Raw genomic sequence first — 19,999 nt, 5'->3', positions numbered from 1 at the left:
TTGAACATCTTGGTAAGTATCTTGTTCCCAGAGCCGTAGCGAGGCAAGTTTGCGCCCAGGGCAGGTTAAATCAGAAGCGCCCCCCCCCTCTCCCACTGCCGTCAGAAGCCATGTAAGCAAAGCAATGAAAACACTCATTTGCACTGCATAGGTCGTAGATTCCAATTTTCTGCGTTTATCCTGTCCAACCAACCTTCAGGGGCCTGCCGTTCGGCGCCCTCTCTGGAGAGGGCGCCCGCGGCGGCTGGCCCTCTCACCCCCGTCGCTACGGCTCTGCTTATTCCATTCTTGTTTTGATACGTTATCATTGCACTTCACCCACCGAAGGGTGTACGGGGGGGTATATGTTTATGAAAAAAAAAAAAAAAACGGAAAAGGAAAGGCCAACCAGGCAAAGAGGCGGCTTGCTATTCCAAAGAAAAATAGTTAAAAAAAAAAACGGAAAAGAAGAAAGAAAAAGAAGGAAAGGAAGGGCGTAGGATTCTTAATTGTGGTTATGGGAAAATTTATTAAACATCGACACACACTCCGCTCCACACTATATACACTAAACGAGTTCTAACCAAGTAGTACAAGAAAATCATTCGTCCAGCCGTGCATTTTTTACTTTTTATTCTTTTAGTTTATCATGGATCATAGCGACGAGTAACACACACACACATACATTGGATGATGATGAGGTGGGCGATTCACTGCCCTATTGCTCATTGAGAACGGATGAGGGGATGATGATTGGGGGAGCACTTTCAGATATCCGTCACCAGACCGGTGGAGCGCAAGAACTCCGCAAGAAGACGAAGGCCTTTCATCTGGTGGGCAGCGTTCGACCACGGTCCGAGAATCTTCGCGAGGCTGAACGGCCGTTTGTCAATACGAGCTACGAGTAAATGTAGAATATACTATGGTATAACCGATAACGTGGGCGGGGTAATGACGGGAGCACCAGAAAGAACATATATAGGACAGGTGCAACTATACCAATGCTTTAATAAATACGGGGAAGACACAAACAAACGAACAAACAAACAGAAACCGGAACAGGGAATAAACCTGTCAAGGCACTAGGCAGCGCAGCGATTGTGTCAGGAATGGATCTTTTCTTTTTTTTCTTGAGAGCGATAGACAGCGTACTGACGCAATCTTCACCAAGTCTATCAATTTGGTAGGCCTCAACAATCTCGCGTGTCAACATGTTTCTGTTATTACAAATGGCTACAGTCCTGGAACTTTGGCGTACACAGACAGGGTCTGTTTGTGTTCCGGTTTCTGTTGTTTGTTTGTTTGAATATATATATCTTCCGTGTATTCTATGATTAGTAGTTGCGCCTATATTCTCTCTCGGATTCCGTGCCACTACATCCAACGCGCCGTTATGTCCATCGTGCTCTTACATCCAAAAACGAGTTGTTACATCCACCCTGCTGTTACATACAAACGACCGTTACATCCAACGAGACTTTACGTCCATTTCTGGCCGATACATCCATAAGTCATTACATATAACGAGCCATTACATCCAACGGAAAACCGTACACAACGAGCTGTTACGTCCATTGCGCCATTACATCCACAGACATAGGAAAGTGTGGGACAGTGGTTGTGGTTCCAATGCCAGCGCAAAGAACGCAGGTGTAGCTGAACAGTGAACAGCTGAACTGTAGCCTGTGTCAAACCTAGATGCTAACGCGGTACCTCACAGGTACTTCTTTGAATAGGAAAAAAAAAAACTAAATAAATAAATAAAAAGAAGTGACCTGTAACACGGATTGACATTGATTGGTTCATCGACAGCTGCTATATTGGTACAACCACAAAACGAAGGTCGTTAGAGTATGAGGCAGGTTACTGAGTTCTAAGCAACGCGCATTTGTGGCACAACGCGCATATTAATAAAATGTTAGGTTACAGCAGATGGATTTTTGTATTGTCAACGGACGGCACTTTGAAAATAGAGAAAATCGCAATGCTGCGTCTGCATTCTGGAAAGTTATCTTTGTCGCTGCTTTGTTGTCACTTTTATCGTTTGCTGCCTTCGCGCCATGCGTTGTCGTAAAGCCGTGTTGGTGCTTTCTTACTTATGTCCAGTCCGGCCGTGCTGCCAGGAGGTTTTGCCTGGGTTTCCCCAACGGTTTCCTTGGAAGTCGGCCTAGGACGTGCGCTGCTCCCCTTAAATGACGCGTTGCGTCGGTCGTGACGAGCGGCCTGCCCTCAGCGATGCCAACTACGGCAAGCAGAATATGACACCAGCAATTTTTTACCTAATGCGCAACTATATTATTTCGTTAATATTTTTAGGATTTCAACTTGTGCACCAACCTCGTAATTTAGAACCTCATCTTACGACAGCAACTCTGTCCGTTACTAGTGAACATATCAAATCATAAAACAGCGCAATTTGACAGACTTTCACGAAAACAAACAAACGAACAAACAAACAAAAACATTCCCAGGATACGCCACGAAATATCTGTTACGGATGGGCTGATTCCAAACTGCATTGATGCCATATTAGTTAGGACACGACATATCCTGAAGCCACTTATCCAACGAGCAGTTACGTCCAAAAGGACACCAAGTCCACCGTCCGGTTACATCCAACGTGTCGGTACATCCATAGCGTGCCGTTATAGCCAACGAGCCGTTGCATCCAATGCGCCGATACGTCCACCGATGGATGTAACGGCGCGTTGGATGTAACGTCTCGTTGGACGTAGCGACCCCAGACCTCTCTCTCGTGCTCCTGTCTATTACCCCGCCTTGTTGGCTGCTGTGATACCAACTTGTCCTGCATCGTAGGAAAATAATCCTGAATCTGTTCTTCCTCGTTTCTTTCTTTTTTTTTTGACAAGTGATTTGCCCTATAAAAAGGGAATAGCGACCAAGTACATCTGCAGGCTAAAGCGGCGTCGGACGCCAAATACGGACGCACTTTAATCGCGTTTGTATCTCGTGTTTCGCTTTCGATTTTGTACAACAAAAGCGGCATGAATTTCTTTCCTCTACAGCTAAAGTAGGTGTGTTTGGGGAACATCTCGATCAATAATTCGAAGGACAATCTGGCGCTATGTTTCGGCAGTTTATTTGCGGCAAAGTTGTTTAACGAAGTATTCCCCTACGACGACTTCGTCGAATGGGATTCGGCTCTGTGTTTCTTCTTCGCTGAGAGCGTGGCGTTCCAATTTCGAATCCACAGTGCATCTACAGTGGAACCTCTGGGAGCATTTTGACGATTCACTGCATAAAGTTCCAATTTATAACACAGGCGCAACGCCACCGTATCACAAAAGCGCCTTTGAGAAGAGCGGAAGGAGGGATTATACGAGGAACAGAGGTTCCGGGAACGTCTGAACAGGAATCGGGGACTCTCACTTAATAAGATGCACACAAATTTTCAGACTTGAGACCGTTGCGCTCAGTTAAGTAAGACACGAGATCATTTGAGCTAAAGCACTAGGTTTACGTTAAAAGGGTCCAAATTGAAAATGATCCGAGCATATTGCGTTAGAAAAACACGCCCCTGTTGGTAGCAGCTCACATCCTCCAAACACCCATTTCCATCGACGTCCCAAATCAACCAATAGTTGATTTCCTCCGAAAAAATGTTCGGAGGTTCTGGGTTTTCGGTTGATCTGGACACGCGGGTGGCAGTGACCCACATCCCCCAAATGCCCTTTTCATCCGAGCACAAGAACCACCGAAAGCGTTCTATTGGGGCACAACTCAAGTAAATTATTTAGGAGACCAAAAATAACCCTCGCTATGGGTTGGCACTTTTTGGACATCCTTGCTCAAATAAACTTGTTTGACTTTGATTTTATCTCTGTTGCGTCGTCATGAGAAGTCTCTCTTTGATGAGCACGGATGAAGCGCGTTCAACTTCAAAGTATATTTCACGGTCAAAAAAACGCTTTTCACCGGCTGAAACAACCGGTAGAAAAAGCTTGCAAAGAGTAAACGTGAATGAAACCGACATATCGTCTAACCTGTCAATCTCCCCAGAAGGCGCTTGAGGTTTGTTTGTTTTTCCCCGTCCCGCTATGTGCTCCAGCCACTGAACATACCATTCCAACCATGTCCTTCCCTCGTGCCTCATGACGCGCGGACCTACATGAGCTTCCGAAGATAGTGCTTCGCCCGTCAGCAACGTGAATATGAATAAAATTCATTTTCGAAATATCTCTCTGTTCGGATCGAGACTTGAACGCGACCTCATTTATACATTTCTTTCGTAAGCTTCACTTCTGAGTTTGGACGTTTAGAAATGACATGAGATGTACACACCGAGTGCCGGGTCATTTCTACCCATCCAAGCTCCACTTCTTTAATCTGGATTTCCTACACCAGCTGTCATTTCTATATCCGTCGTATCTGTGAGAGAATTATTAAGCACGGGAACAAAAGAATCTGTAGAAGTCAGCGGACCGGATACGTTACATTACAGAATGGACAGTTCGAGCACCGGATGAGCAGCAGCCAGGGACGCACGTGACGGCAAGGGTGACGTGACCCTCTCTGGTCAGTTGTAGGAGGTACATTGGATTCCCGAACATTGGAATCGTTCACCCTTCCTCCTCTCCCTGAAAAACGGGGGAAGCGCGTCCTTTCAAGTATCCCGCTTTCGGTGGTTCTGGGCGCTCGGATGAAAAGAACATTTGGGGGATGTGGGTCACTGCCAACCGCGTGCCCAGATCAACCGAAAGCCCAGAAACTCCAAACACTTTTTCGGAGGAAATGAGCTTCTGGTGGATTTGGGACATCGGTGGAACCGATATCTCGATCATTCTTACCGGTGTTGTCAAGCTCATTGAAGCTTCGAAGCTACACTCATCGCCTGAGCGCGACAGTATTAATCCCAAAATGCTGAAAAATACGGTTCACATGACCAGAGGTATCCTTTCACCCATTTTCACCCAATCTTTGCAGTCTAGTGATGTTCCTAATGAGTGGGGTGACGCTAAAGTAAGCCCCGTCTTTAAAAATGGTGACATATATTCCTCTGACCCATCTAACTACAGGCCAATATCACTCACAAAGCATTCCTTGCAAACTGATGGAACACATTATTTTCTCACACGTCGTAAAACACCTCGAGTCTATTAAGATATTTTTCAAATTCCAGCATAGCTTCAGGAAAGGACACTCTTGTGAAACACAGTTAGTCGAATTCGTGCACGATATCCAAAGTTGTCTTGATTCTTGAGGGCGGAGAGCTATGATCTTTCTAGATTTTGCAAAGGCTTTCGAAACTGTCCCCCATGCTCGGTTGATGACGGAACTAACTTCACTAAACTTTGACCCTGCAATTCTTGTTTGGATACGTAATTTCTTATCAAACCGCCGTCGGTCTGTCTACGCCAAGGGTGCCGAACTCATTCGTGTCCGCGGGACGCATTGTGCCATGGAGGAACTACGCGGGTCGCATACCACGGCTTTGGGGTAGCTCGCTTAAAACGACATAAAACAACGCATTACTTAGCATTGCTCAATCACAGGATCAATCCTTCTTATTTGCTGTGTCATGAGGAAAAGCAGCTCTTGTTTTCAACTATTGCGTCCACAACTCCACGTCGTGTGAAAGTGATTGCGCAACTGCAGTCCTAAGGACTCCGTTGAGGTGTTCGTTTGTTAGTTGTGAACGCAACTTCAAATTATTCAGGTTCATCAAAAAAAAAAAAAAAAAACAAGAAGAAGGAACGAAACGGCCTGCTCGGAGACGTATGTTGACCCAGTGGTCTCGCGAGGTAAAGCCAAGAATTATTATTGTTGGACGTATGTTGTACCAAACAAGGATATGCCCTCTTGTCCGCGACAACATACGTATCTTCAGATATGCTTTCGTCCAACGTAAGAATAAAACGAAGCCACACCAAGTTCAGCGAGCTTGTTCTTATCGGTGCGTGGCACAGCAGGTCAGTCAGTTCCATTTGTTAGTCATCAGGGACGCTGTCAACAACTGCGGAAGACGGCGAGTCAAAAAGCTCCGTGCTAGACATCACTCGGGAGATCACCAAAGTCTGCGACTGAACCGGTCCGTTTCTGGCGAGATTGAAGGCATCAATATTACAAATCGGCCATGTAGGGTTTGCTCAGAATTTCGTACACTCTAAAAACAGAGTTTCACCGCACAGCACGCTGTGCGCCAACCATTGCCGCGAATGATAGGGTTATCGCTTCTGATTCGAGGAGAGAGGGGGAGTACGCCTTTTTTGTGACACTTATGCTGTTCATAATTGTCACAAAAAAGGCGTACGCCTCCCGTTTTCAACAAATCAGGGCAGATAACGATATCATTCGACATGACGGTTGGCTAGGAGCGTGCTATGGGGTGAAGTTCATTTTTAAGAGTGTTGAATCAAAAGCGATAACCGTATCGTTCGCGGCAGTGATTGGCGCACTACGTGCTATGCGGTGAAGTTCTGTTTTTGGAGTGTAGGATTGTACTAGTGATATAAATCATATAAAGGGCGCGTCACATTTCTACGACATGGCAAGACTTTTGTCTGCGCGGCAACCGGAAGCTTAGTCTACCATCGTGTCGGAAATCAAGTCACAGAAACGAGACACGTCAACTCCCGACCCGACGTCCTCGTGCAACAAGACGAGTCGCATGCATCATGAGTCGTTGCGCTGTACTGCGTTCAGTGTGTACCAACTTGCCCAAATTTCCGTGTTAACAGGTTTAGAGAGTCATCAGCGAAGACGACGAAAGCAACACAAAGGGAGGGGGGGGGGCGGATATACATTTATTAGAAGGAAAGGTCTGCCAGACCAAGGTCGGCATGCTATTCCATTAAAAAAAAAGGAAGAAGAAAAAGAAAAAGTGGGGTGGAACTCCTGGAGCGCGCGTCTCAGAGCTTGGTGACCAGGCCAGTGCACTTCAGAAAGTGCAATAAAGCTCTTGTGACGGCCCATTGTTGGTGCTGAGGCACAGGGCCAGGAAGTGCTGCCAGCGTCAGTTCGTTGTGCCCGAAGCGCTCGAGGCAGCGGGAAAGGGTGGCGCGATGGTTGGTGTACTTGGGGCAGGTCAGCAGAAGGTGCGACGTGTCCGCAACCACTTCGCAAACGTCGGAGAGGGCCGAGATCTGCCTTCCCATCATGCGCTGGACTGGTGGCGTGTATGCCAAGTTGAGGCGCAGCCGGTGGAGGAGCGTCTCTTGTGGCCGTTGGAGACGTCGTGGTGGGGAGAACTCCACCGCCGGGTCGAAGGAGCGAAGAAACTCGTTGGAACGGGCGGATTCGTGAATGAAGCACCGCGCCTCTTGGGCGGCCCAGTGGCGGATTTCGATGCGGCAGGCCGACGGAGTGAGCGGTATGTGCGCCGCGGCGTCGGGTTGTTCGTGTGCACGCCTGGCCGCAGCATCGGCTCGATCGTTCCCGCCGAGGCCAATGTGGCTGGGTATACACTGGAGACATATATTGTGTCCGGGAGCAAGGGCGATGTTAGGGGGGGGGGGATTTATTGGCAGAAAAAAAATAAGAAGAAAAGAAAGGGGAAATGTCAGCCATGCAGCACGCCGACTTGCTATTCCTTAAAAATATAAACAAGAGAAAAGGAAATAACAAAAAGATAAACAAATAAATGAAAACAAGAAAAACTGAAAAAGGCACTCGGCTCACAGGGAGCCCAGGGAGCCCGTGTCACGCAGAAAGCGGAGCACCGCTTTTGTGACTCTCCACTGGTTAGCTCGCTGCACAGGGCCAACGAGTGTTGCGAGAGAAACGTCTGTCCGTCCGTCCGTGCACCCAAGCTCTGAGAGGTGTTGCCAGAGCACGGCCCGCTGATGGTGGTGACGCTGGCGGTGTTGGCTATGGACATTATAATTGTGTGTAGGTCGTCGGTTGTTTTGGTGCAGTGTGAGTCGAGTGTCTCCAGTGCTGCCTCGCTGCCGGACAGGATCGTCCAGGTTTCTGGACAGACGGACACAGAGATAGACATGGAGCATCCAACTTTTTATCGTATGATTAAAGGTTGAAAGTTCGACGTTCCCTGACTGTCCTTGTGTTACTTTTGCTGTCTTTGCTGTTCCCATGTGCCAACCTGCCCCGTTAGAGAGTCATCGGCTGTTACAGGCCACTGGCGACAGTGTTCTATCATTAATTAACGTAAGATAAACTGCATGAGTACGGAGCCCCATCATAACGCCACGGCCTTTCATGAAGCTTGGGCTGGATATATTTTTATTATTATTGTTATGAGGGGCCACGCGGGCCTCCACTTCGGCCCCCCTGGTCTACGCCAACAGTTTACGCCCATTATATCAGGAGCACCTGAGCGGTCCGTACCTGGACCACTCTTGTTTCTCATCTACCATCAATGATTTAACACTTTCACTTAGTAGCTCAGTCCGACTTTTTGCAGATGATTGTGTGTTATGCCGGCAGGGTACGTCACTCACTGAACGAGAAACTCTTCATAATGACCTGTACAAAATATGTGAATGGCCCAGCAAATGGCTTATGTCGCTAAATGCTACAAAACGCAAAGTCTTGTCTTTTTCGCGCAATATCGCTAACCCTCCTCCATCTTATTGGCCTAATGAAACACAACTCTCATATGCTCCCTCGTACAAGTACCTTGGATTGCATTTTCAATCTGACAGGAGCTGGCAACTTTCCAACACGATTAAGCGACTTCCCCATTTAACATTTGTGCGGCCTAAAGTTGAATATGCTTCCGCAATATGGGATCCACATCAAGGGTACCTAATTGGTGCCATAGAATCGGTACAAAACAGAGAATCACGTTTCATCACATCCAATTATTGCCGGCATTCAAGTGTATCCGGACTTGCGACTGGCCTTGGCTTTGAACCTCGTTCCAACCGACGCTTCGTTGCCCGGATGCCTCTTTTCCACAAAAATATATAACAACATCAGTAGCAGAAAGCGCATCCTTCTAACACCCGACTATATCTCACCACGTCACGATCACATACATAAGTTAAAGCGACCACTATACCGTACAACTGTTGAAATTACTTTGCACATTGATATGTCTTCTGTTTATAACATTTATTCTGTATTTTCTTCTTTGCCACATGTTTACATGAGAAAAATAAAGTTAGGACCAGGAGGCGCGAGGTGCAGTCCTTGCCCGGAACAGCCCCTGGACCTGATGGAATTTCTGCTGCCACGGTGAAATCTCTGTGGGCCAACCACCGGCCGGCTTTACTGAATCTTGTGAGTACATCTCTTCAATATGCATGGATCCCCGCTACCTGGAAGGTGGCGCGCATTGTCATCGTTAAGAAAGCCCCTTCCAATGGCCTTACGCTAGACAATATTAGGCCTATCGCCTTAACATATGTGCTCTGTAAGACCGTTGAACGTATCATCAATCGGCGACTTCTCTCCCATGTGGTATCCCGTGGCATTCTCGCTGCCCAGCAGACAGGCTTTCGCCCTCATTGCTCGATATGGCTCGCCCATACGAACATTGAGAGCCAGATTCGCCTTGCAAATGAGATGAGACACCTTTCAGCACTTGTTGCCCTGGACATCGCCAAAGCATATGACAGTGTCATACATGCTGTGCTCCTCCAGAGGCTGCTAGACACCGCCACCCCCCCGTATCTGCTCACTTGGATTGCGAACTTTCTCTCGGGTCGCACCTTTTTCTGTTCAGACGGCCGATTTGTCTCCTCAGCGTACCCCCAGAGTAAAGGTGTCCCCCAGGGCGCGGTCCTGTCCCCCATACTGTTTAACATTCTCATGAGCTCTCTCCCTTGTGACCCAGGAGTCCTCACCGTAACGTATGCCGACGACATCGCGTTCTTCGCTTCGGCACCATCTTTGCCAGAGCTGTATGCGAAGCTGCAAGCCTATATGAACACCTTGTCTACGTGGCTAGACTCTGTCCATCTGTCGCTCACTGTGGCTAAGTCTGCTATCCTCGTCTTCCCGCTGGATGCGGCCATCTCTATTGACCTAAGGGTGGGGCTCCAGTCTGTCCGTCAGGTGAGCCAGCTTAAATACCTGGGTGTGTGGTATGATGAGGCTCTGTGCTGGTCCCAACACATCGACTACCTGAGCGCTAAGGCGTCGAAAGCTCTCTGCATACTTCATCGATGCTGCAGCCCTCGCATTGGTATGCGCAGGGCTGCCCTCCTGTATATATATAAACTGTACATCCGACCCATATTAGAGTTCGGCTGTGTTCTGTTTTCTTCTCTGCCTGACTGGCGCTTGAGTAAACTATACATCTTAGAGAGGCGGGCCTTACGGCTCTGTTTAGGTCTCCCTAAATATACGGCAAACGACGCACTCCTCTCTGAAGCCCGTCTACCTTCACTGAAAGAACGCTTTCGGTCTCTTACTATCTGTTGCTACCTCTCGCAAAGACAACACCCGATTGCGTTGGAGAATAACGAGTCGATGAGAGACACTCGGCTTTGGCTAACACGTCGTTGGCACCGTAGGAATACACCACAGCTGCTTTTCGCCGAACAGCTCCTCGCGCCACTCAGGATCTCTTTGGCCGATGTATGTGTACTTGGTCCTCACCGGGATGCCGCCTTCATTCAAGTCTCCGAGATATTTCATGCGGATGCCAAGCGGCTTCCACTGACCACTCTACAGAGGACATTAACGGACCACCTAAATCGCTACGCGCAGTACTTGATTGTTGCAACGGACGCGTCGGTTTCTGCGGAGCGCGCTGGAGATGGCTTGTACTTCCCACAACTTGATTTCCAGTTTCCGGTTCGCCTCCCTGACTTTACCCCACCCTTTGACAGCGAGTTCTTAGCTATGGCCCTTGCCCTTAGGAGAGTTCCTCCCGCCTTCGAACAAGTTATCCTGCTGTCGGACTCCCTATCTGTCATTTCAGCCTTGGCGTCGCCCTCAGGCTTCCGGGCGTCCTCAGAGTCATTGGTATCCATCTTGGCTCGGCTTGCCCCACCTCATATTCGCAACGTCATAATCACGTGGATTCCTGGCCACTGCGGACTCACCCTTAACGAAACCGCTGACACCCTCGCTAAAATGTCCCTCTCCGGAGAGATTCTTCCTCTCCTCCCAGTACTTGCTCGCACTTCTGTTGCCAGGTACAGACGGCTCACAAGTCTGTCTCGAGCTGTCCCCCCACGCCCGCCATATGAACACCTCGTCTTTTCGTGGAACCCTAACCTCTGCAGCTCAAGGCAGACAGAAGTCTTGGTGACGAGAGCTCGATGCCTGGCGCTGCCGCTAAATTTTTACCTCCACCGTGCTGGATGGTCTTTGTCCCCTGCTTGTTCCCACTGTGGCCAGGATGAAACAACTGAACACTTCTTGCTAACCTGCTCTCAGCTCGGCCAATTACGCCGCAGGTATATCTGGACACCCTTACGCTTGTTAGGAGCTCCACTCTCATTGGCGTCACTGTTGTCTCTCGGAGCATCACACACTGCGCTCTGTCATAGGGCTGTGGCAGCGGGTCTTGCATCCTACATCGTACTCTCGAACCGCTTCTAGGCACTTCCTTCCTACTCTCATACACTTTCACGTACACACACATTCATACAGCCATCCTTTTGGCCATGTATAGTCGCCATACGCATATTCCTACATACGTGCATTTCCAGTTCCTGCATTAGTCATCACATGTCATATATGTCATAAGTTACTTGGATCCGACTTGGCCTTAGTCCCCATCATTACTGCACAGACATAAACAAACATCTCACGCCCTTTTGTCCTGGCCAATCTCCCTTAGTGGCTCACGGCCATTATCTCATTGGTAGAAGAAGAAGAAGAAGAAGCTCGCTCTTCGTTCACTTCCTCGTTATCACGAGATCGAGTACAGACGTGTCTCTGATACGTCGACGAAAGGAACGATGCTTTGGTATTACCGCTAGCTTCTACACCTGATGCGTACCTGCAACAAAGGTTATGGGCCCAGACTGGAGTGGAGCAGCGGTAAGCATCCTTGAATGAACGTCTCTGCAGGTGTTCTTAATCGTTCAAAATGGCGGAAGGCTTCGAAAAGTTCGAAAGGTTAGAAGGAGCAAACTACCCCACTTGGAGGTTCAAGATCACAGTATACTTGAAGGCAAACGGCTTTTGGGATGTCATCGAAGGTGATCCACCGAACAGGGAAGAAGAGTTGGCAGCCTGGGCAAAGAAGGATCGAGAGGCACTCAACGCAATAGTGCAGACCTTATCTAGAAGCCAGGCATGCTAAGTCATTAATCAAGTTACGGCGAAAGGCGCATGGATGATGTCAACCGAGGTCGTGTCCTGGAGCGAAAAATGACACTGAAGCGGGACCTGAATGGAATCAAGTGGACGAAGGACGAGACTGCAGCTCAGTATATGCAACGAGTTGAAGCTCTCGGCGAACAGCTTCGAGCCCTGCGTGAAGCCATCGAGGATGCAGAGATAGCATCAATAGCTATCCGAGGACTACCGAGGGGCTACCATGGCGTAGCGCGGGCCTTCGACGTGTGCGCTTTGGCAGATCTCACAACGGAAAAAGTGAGGTATGCATTAGCACAAGAGGAGAACCGTCAGAACGGTTACGGGGCCGACGCCGCTCACAAAGCAAGGGTCACACCTGGAAGAGGAAGTGGCGGAAAGAACAGTCTGCAATGCTTCAAGTGTGGAATGCTGGGGCACATGGCTCGACGTTGTCCGGCAAACAATGCGGGTCGCGGATCCGGAGGCAAGGAATGGAAGGACACCGGATTTCATCGAAATCAGCCCAGGGGAAGACACAATGCAAGGACGGCTTCGGTGGGGGACGCTCATGCTGACACACCATCTCATGCTGAACAAGCGGAAGGTTCGTCTACATCATACGCCTTTGGGGCGAAGGAGTCAAGTTGCAGGAACGCAACATGGAACCGATGGTCCGTGGACTCTGGAGCTAGCAGTCACATGACAGGCTCTCGCACTTTACTCGGCGAATTTCGTGACCAAAATGAAAAGGCGATTACGTTCGCGGATGGCAACGCCATCCAGTCTCAAGGGGTTGGAAAGGTCACATTCGAGGTGACAGCCGAAGGAGTAACGAATGTACTCACAGCAAAAGATGTCCTCTACGTCCCACGGATGGAAGACAACCTGCTTTCGCTATCGAAACTCACGGAAAATGAAATAGACGTAATGTTCAGCGGTGATCATTGCAAGGTCCACTCCGATCGAAAACTTGTGTTTGACGCTGTCAAGGAAGGAGGCATTTACAGGTTGTATGCCAAAGTTACTTCGCCCATTAATTCATCAAGCTCGAACAGCGTGGCTGGATCCAACGATGTTATGGCACCGCCGCACGGGTCATCTGAATACGCAAGACCTGCTACGAATGTCGGATAGAGGAATGGTTCGAGGAATGCAGAAGTTAAGGGATGTAAATGAACAATGCCCTGAGTGCATCAAGGGAAAACATTCGAGAGATCCATTCATGCCGTCGGTTGATAAACCAGAAAGTGAACTACTTGAGTTATTGCACGTCGACGTATGTGGACCCTTTCCAGTCCAGTCTATTGGAGGAAGCCGTTTTTTTCTTGTAGTAGTCGATGATTACAGCCGTCGGGTAACAGTACGTTTCCTCACGCACAAGAGCGAAGTAATTGAAAGCCTCACAGGGTATTTCTTCAAGAAAAAAGGCATAGTGCACGAGGTGACAGTCCCGTACTCACCAGCGCAAAATGGAGTGGCGGAACGGACGAATAGAACGCTAGTTGAAACCGCCAGGACTCTCTTGAAGGACGCTGATTCGCCCATGGAATTCTGGGCGGAGGCAGTAAACACGGCAGCTTACGTGCTTAACAGATGCAGTAAGCATGTTCTGTCCGGAGGAGATCCAGAGGAAATGTACAAAGAAAGGACACAGTCTGTCCGCTACTTTCGGGTTTTCGGGTGCCTGACATGGGTTTGGATCCCCGATCGTTACAGATCCAAGTTAAGCGCCAAGAGCAAAGCAGCTATTTTCGTTGGATATTGCGAAAATGTCAAGGGATACAGGCTCTACGATCCTGTACAGAAAAGGATCTTCATCAACAGAGACGTACGATTTTTGGAGGACCAAAAGGGATCTATGTTGTTAGCACAGCCCAAGAACAAAGACAACTACGACGAAATGGTATTGCGAGAGATGATCAACAGCGGCTTCAACAGAGTGAAGGCATGAAGCCAACGATAATGTCGAAAATGAACCGAGAGACGTCAATGATAATGAACAAAGCGCTTCAGTCGACAGTCGAGGGAGTGACTCCTTAGTTCAGGATAGATCTCCAGACGAAACAAGTGGGAGCGACGAGAACGAATTACAAGTTTTGTTTCGGCGCACATCCACAAGGGTTACCAGATCACCAGACCAGCTACAGGTGGATCCAACCAAGAAGAGCTATTGTGAGATCGCAGAGGTAAAAGAACAGCTCGAGGAACCGAAAACATACAGCGAAGCACTATCGTCGCCTCAACAGATTCAGTGGGAGCGAGCTATGGAAGAAGAGATGGCTTCCCACAAACAGATGAGCACTTCGACTCTTACTCCCAGAACACCAAATATGAAAGTAGTAAAGTCCAAGTGGGTGTACAAAATCAAGCAGAATGCTGCTGGCGAGATAGAGAAGGCTCGTGTCGTAGCCGTCGGCTGTTCACAGACACAAGGCATTGACTATTTCGAGACTTCCTCACCCGTCGTAAAGTTTACCAGTTTGCGCATACTTCTCGCAATTGCAAACAAGGAAAACATGTTGATGCGTCAGCTAGACGTGGAAACCGCATACCTACATGGAGTATTAGAAGTCGTCTACATGGAGCAACCACCAGGATTTTGCGAGAACGCTAATCAAGTATGTAGGCTGAAGAAGGCTTTGTACGGGTTAAAGCAATCTGGACGGACATGGTACAAGGCCCTGAATGCTATACTTCAAGAACAAGGGTACAAGCGTCTAGAAAGCGACAGGTGCGTTTTTGTTCACACGAGAGGAGCCGAGACGGTTATCCTAGGGGTCTACGTTGACGACATGTTAATGGTAGCCACCAGTCGACTGGCAATGGAGAATGCCATCAAGGTTCTCAAGAAAAAAATTGAATTGAAGGACCTGGGAGAACCGAGGTACATTCTTGGATTGGAAGTAAATCGGGACGAGGAACAACGGAAGGTTACTATTAGTCGGAAGAAGTACACTCAAGAAATATTGCGACGCTTCAAAATGGACGATTGTAAGCCGATCAGTACGCCCATGGAGCCGAGCCAGGTCAAGGAAGATGAACAAGCAACTGCGGCAACTGGAGCGCAAGGTCAGCTACCCTACCAATGTCTGATCGGAAGCCTCATGTACTTAGTACAGGGCACAAGGCCCGACATCGCATTTGCCGTTAATTACTTGAGCCAGTATAACAAGAATTACACAGTACAGCACTGGAGGATGGCAAAACGAGTACTGCGTTACTTAAAAGGGACACAAAATGCAACAATAACATACACTGCATGCGGAAAGCCAATCGTCGACTCTCTGACGCAAGTTGGAATGAAGCCAGTACAGGGAAGTCCAGGAGCGCATACGTTTTTTCAATGTCGAGGAGCAATAAGCTCAAAGGAGCAATAAGCTGGAAGTCTGTTACGCAACCAACGGTGGCGCTCTCAACTAGCGAGGCAGAGTACGTCGCGCTAACAGAAGCCATGAAGGAAGGTACCTGGTTGAAGACTTTATTGAAATAACTTAATTTCGAGAAATACGGCGACAGAGGAATACTGCTGATGTGCGATAACCAGCCAGCAATCATATTGATGAAAAATACCGTACAGCAGACACGATCAAAGCATATCGTTTTAAAATACCTCTATCAGAGAACAAGTCGAAAACCGAAATTTCGTGATCCAGTACCTGCCGACGGGAGACATGATTGCACATGGGCTCACCAAGGCGGTACCAGAACAGAAAACAGAAGACCTTGCTGTGTTCAAAGGGTTGTGGTTTGAACTTTTAACTGTCTGTTGATGACTTTACGACATTCAACGCGAGTGGGAGTGTGTTGAAATTTCTTTGCGCGTTGATATGTCATCTGTTTATAACACTTATTGTGCATTTTCTTCTTTGCCACATGTTTACATGAGAAAAATAAAGTTAGGACCAGGAGGCGCGAGAAGCTCGCTCTTCGTTCACTTCCTGGTTATCACGAGATCGAGTACAGACGTGTCTCTGATACTTCCGAGGAAAGGAACGATGCTACACCTGATGCGTATCTGCAACAACAACCTTTCTTATTGTGAATTTATTGTGAAGGGGCTCATTATTTAATTCCCCGCATCACCATCAGCAATGGGGTAGAGTATCGCCCCTGGCGATGAAACTCCCCATTCATCATTTCTCAATAAAGTTGTTGTTGTTAGACCTTTCAGAAATCTTTCTTCCCGAAAACAATTGATAACTGGACCCTCATTCCCGAACATATCGTAACGTAACTGATCCCGGTTGCTTTAAAACACCACTTCTCGGATACCTATCCTCTAGGTGACCACCTCACAATGCTATTATTTCCTAATAATCACTTTCTTTTTCTTTCTTTCTTTTTTTTGTGTGTGAACTGCGTATTGTGTGAAAAGTGCATTGTGCGTAGTCGAGTTGCGTTTCAATGTGTACTATTGCTCTGTGTTTGTACAAGTTGCAGTGCTAACCACGTTAGCCACTCCGCTATGTAATGCCCCCCGGGGCCTTTAAGGTAATATAAATAAATAAATAAATATATTGCCTTGCATCAGGTGAGGGAGAAGGAATTTGAACGAAGAAGAGATATCACAAAGAGGCATCTGGCGGAACACCAGTTTTGTTCATGATCAAGACTCAGATCAAACTGATCCAGTTTTTCCAGATTTTTCGAAAGCCTTTGACAGGGCTTCTCATTCCCGACTTTTGCATAAGTTACCCAAGCAGCACAATGTAATGAAAGTCGAGTGCAATAGGGGTGGTTGGTATGTGTCTTATCAGAGTACTACAATTTCACGAGCCTGTTCAAGGCCTTCCACCTACAAGTCCACCCCTATTGCACTCGACTTTCAGTGCATTGTGCTGCTTCGGTATCATTTCTAAAGCCTCCTGCCAACCTGTTATCGTGGCTAACCGACTTCCTCCACGATCGCGCACAGTACATTTGTGTTAATTATACGTTGTTAAGGGCAAATTTATTATGAACGAAATACACAAGCGGTCCTCAGCACACAGTAATTTGATGGCTACACTAAAGGACTATCGGCACGCAAAACACAGGCAATATGTGCACACTATGCAACTATATAACTACTATACAACTATGCACAATATATACATCTAAATTTCATCAGTTATATAGTCTGTAGGCTATACCATGTCACAGTGTGCAAGTACAAAGAGAAAATTATACGAGGTACACTATGTACAGTCAAGGTGGGGCTCCCACGATGAATACGTGGCCGTCCTGTGCACAAACTGAGGGGTGCGCTCCCCATAGCCTGTCGAAACGTTCACGTTCGAGCACGAGTAGTTCCCGTTGCAGGAAGTTCGTCACATTCACGCGTAAGCGTCGCAGCAACAAGAACAATGGGGCGCGATTCCGACGTTGTGCCACTGCCTTACAACGAGCTGTCCACAATACGTCGGCGCCACAAGCAGTCACGAGAATACTAAGGCGGTGAGACGGACGGCGACAGTCGAATGACACAGGGCAAAGGACATTTGTGTGACGGCGAACAAGACACCAAAAGAACTTCGCCGTGTGGCTTTCGTAAAGCACATGACTGTTCGTCTCGACGTGTGCACAATATGGACAAGTGTTTGTCTACACCAGGTTCCACAAGAGGAGATGGTCGCGTGTGGGCAGGATGTCCCAGGCAAACCACCACATCACATCACACAGAGGTCCAGGGAGCCACGAGCCGACCAACACCGACCACGACATGCTTCTTGGCCGTCGCCCGCTATCGGACCCATTGCTGTCCACTTCATGGCAAACCACTGCTTCCGACAGCACACTAGGAGAAGAAGCCAGCAAATGACTTGGTAGAACAGAGGACAGCTTGTGGTGATAGGAATGCACGAATGCATGAAACTGTGGAGGTAACGCAGCCGATCGAACCCCTTGGTCATAGCCATGCGCAACAAGGTCCACTTCCACTGTCCGATTATTTGCCGATGATTCTGTTATATATCGACGCATATCCTGTCTTGGAGGTGGACAGAATCTACGGTATGAGCTATGCATATTAAAGGGACTCTGACCAGAAGTTCAACAAATCTTTCGTTTGCATCTATTACAAAAGTACAATATGCCTCCAAGCCACACGCGAAATATTTTGGCTGTGCGCGGCGGCAAAGTTGGCCACACGGGGAGCTGAAAACCAGCTTGGCTTTTCCTTCTCAACTCGCGCAATCGGCGCCGAAATCTAGCCTCTTTGTAGTGGATATCCGCCAATTTCTGTGTGCGTGACGAAAACATGAGGTTCATGTTTCATTGGGCGCCCGGACCGGAAGTTCTGTTGTTTGTATGTGAGAGCGGCGGCATCCGGAAAGCGAACTTCAATATGGACGTCGAAGCAAGGAATGCGGAGACTTCGAGCCCGTAACTTTTTTCTGACCTTTCTGCGATCGAGAAGGAAATTCTGTGTGCTGAACAGTTCGGAAGCCTCGCTTTCGAAACGTCGCCGATGCTGCAAATGCGTGCCGAAGTCAAAGCTGTACGAACATCGGTTACAGATGAAGCAAACAGGATATCAGTCGCCTGTCTTCGACAGACAGGTAAGCGATGAGCTTTTTAACGCACACTGTGATCGAACATGTAAACGTGTTCTCTGAAATTTTGTGCGTCCTCATATTTAATGCGTACTTCCTGTTTAAGCTGCCGGTGCGGCTGGTGTGTCATAATGCCGAAGGAGATCGAATGCTTGTGCTGCAAGGAGTCGAAAGCGCAGCCGAATGACAGCAATATGAGTGCATTACAACCCACGAAGATTTGCAACTTCTATGCCTCAATGCGACTGTCCTGAAGATGGCATATATTGAATTCCGTGGGCAGCGCGAACGTATGAGCGAGCATATTCACAAGTAAGTCACATTTGGCCCTGTCGAACGATGTAAAATCGGGGCGCTCAAAATTGGTTTCGTCGTGCATTAAGGTCGCTAAAAACACCAGTGCAGGGTGCACCACATAAAAGACGACACAATACAGAACTATGAACTGGGGAAAAGCAGTGTTATGCAACTGTGTAATTGTCAAGGTGATATGTCTTAAGTCACCTTTTTGTGTATTGCCCTGTGCTTATGTTTTTAGCGTAGGCTTTTAGCGATATTGAGTGTTCGTACTTTCGATTCACTGAAAAGTAAAAAAATGTTCGTTTCTAAAAGAATACAGCATGTGTAGTAATATACAGGGCGTGTGCAGATAAATTGCAGTCGTTTTCAAGCAGGGGCGGATCTAGGATTTTTCCGAGGGGGGGGGGGGGGGGTCCGCTATGGACAAGTGCCAGGTGCATGCTGGAATTGGTCCATTGAACCCTATGTTCAAGTCTGGAATTGAGGGGGGTCCAAACCCCTGGACCTCCCTCCCCTAGATCCGCGCCTGCTTTCAAGTACCTGTGGAAATGGCACTACACACATCCTGTACTGTGACCGGTTACCTATTTGCCTAAACTATATTTTACGTACATCTGCGTAGACGATATGGATATACTGCATATCGCCAGTTCGCAACGTGTTTTTGCCACAAGCTTAGGAAAAACAAGAACATGGTCATCCCAGCGTGTGCAGTGAACAGGATCTGGCGAGCCTTCCACACAAACTGCAACAGGCTTCAAGTACCCAACATCCTAACTGGAGGCAGCTCTTTGCACAGCTCGTCTATCGCATTTAAACTAATTCAGCATCTGTATTTAGGATTACTTATAGCTCTCAGGATGATGCATGGTTCATCAGTTCAATATGTTGTGTTGAAACACAATACTAGTCCTCTTTAATGAGTCTTGCAGAATGATAGATGAGCACTCCTTTCCTGACATTGTGTACCGTTGCTACAATTTCTTGAGCAAGACTGATGAACAAAT

At 47.9% G+C, this 19,999-nt stretch overlaps 1 protein-coding gene across 1 annotated transcript in view; it reads right to left on the bottom strand.

Moving 5' to 3' along the window:
* Positions 1–19,999, bottom strand: part of LOC135377600 (dopamine receptor 2-like) — a 343,978-nt gene that overhangs the window by 101,865 nt on the left and 222,114 nt on the right. The gene's annotated exons all lie outside the window — the stretch shown is intronic.

This window comes from Ornithodoros turicata, chromosome 1, assembly GCF_037126465.1.
Source record: "Ornithodoros turicata isolate Travis chromosome 1, ASM3712646v1, whole genome shotgun sequence".
NCBI classification, from domain to species: domain Eukaryota; kingdom Metazoa; phylum Arthropoda; class Arachnida; order Ixodida; family Argasidae; genus Ornithodoros; species Ornithodoros turicata.
This window is presented reverse-complemented; position numbering and strand designations above follow the sequence as displayed.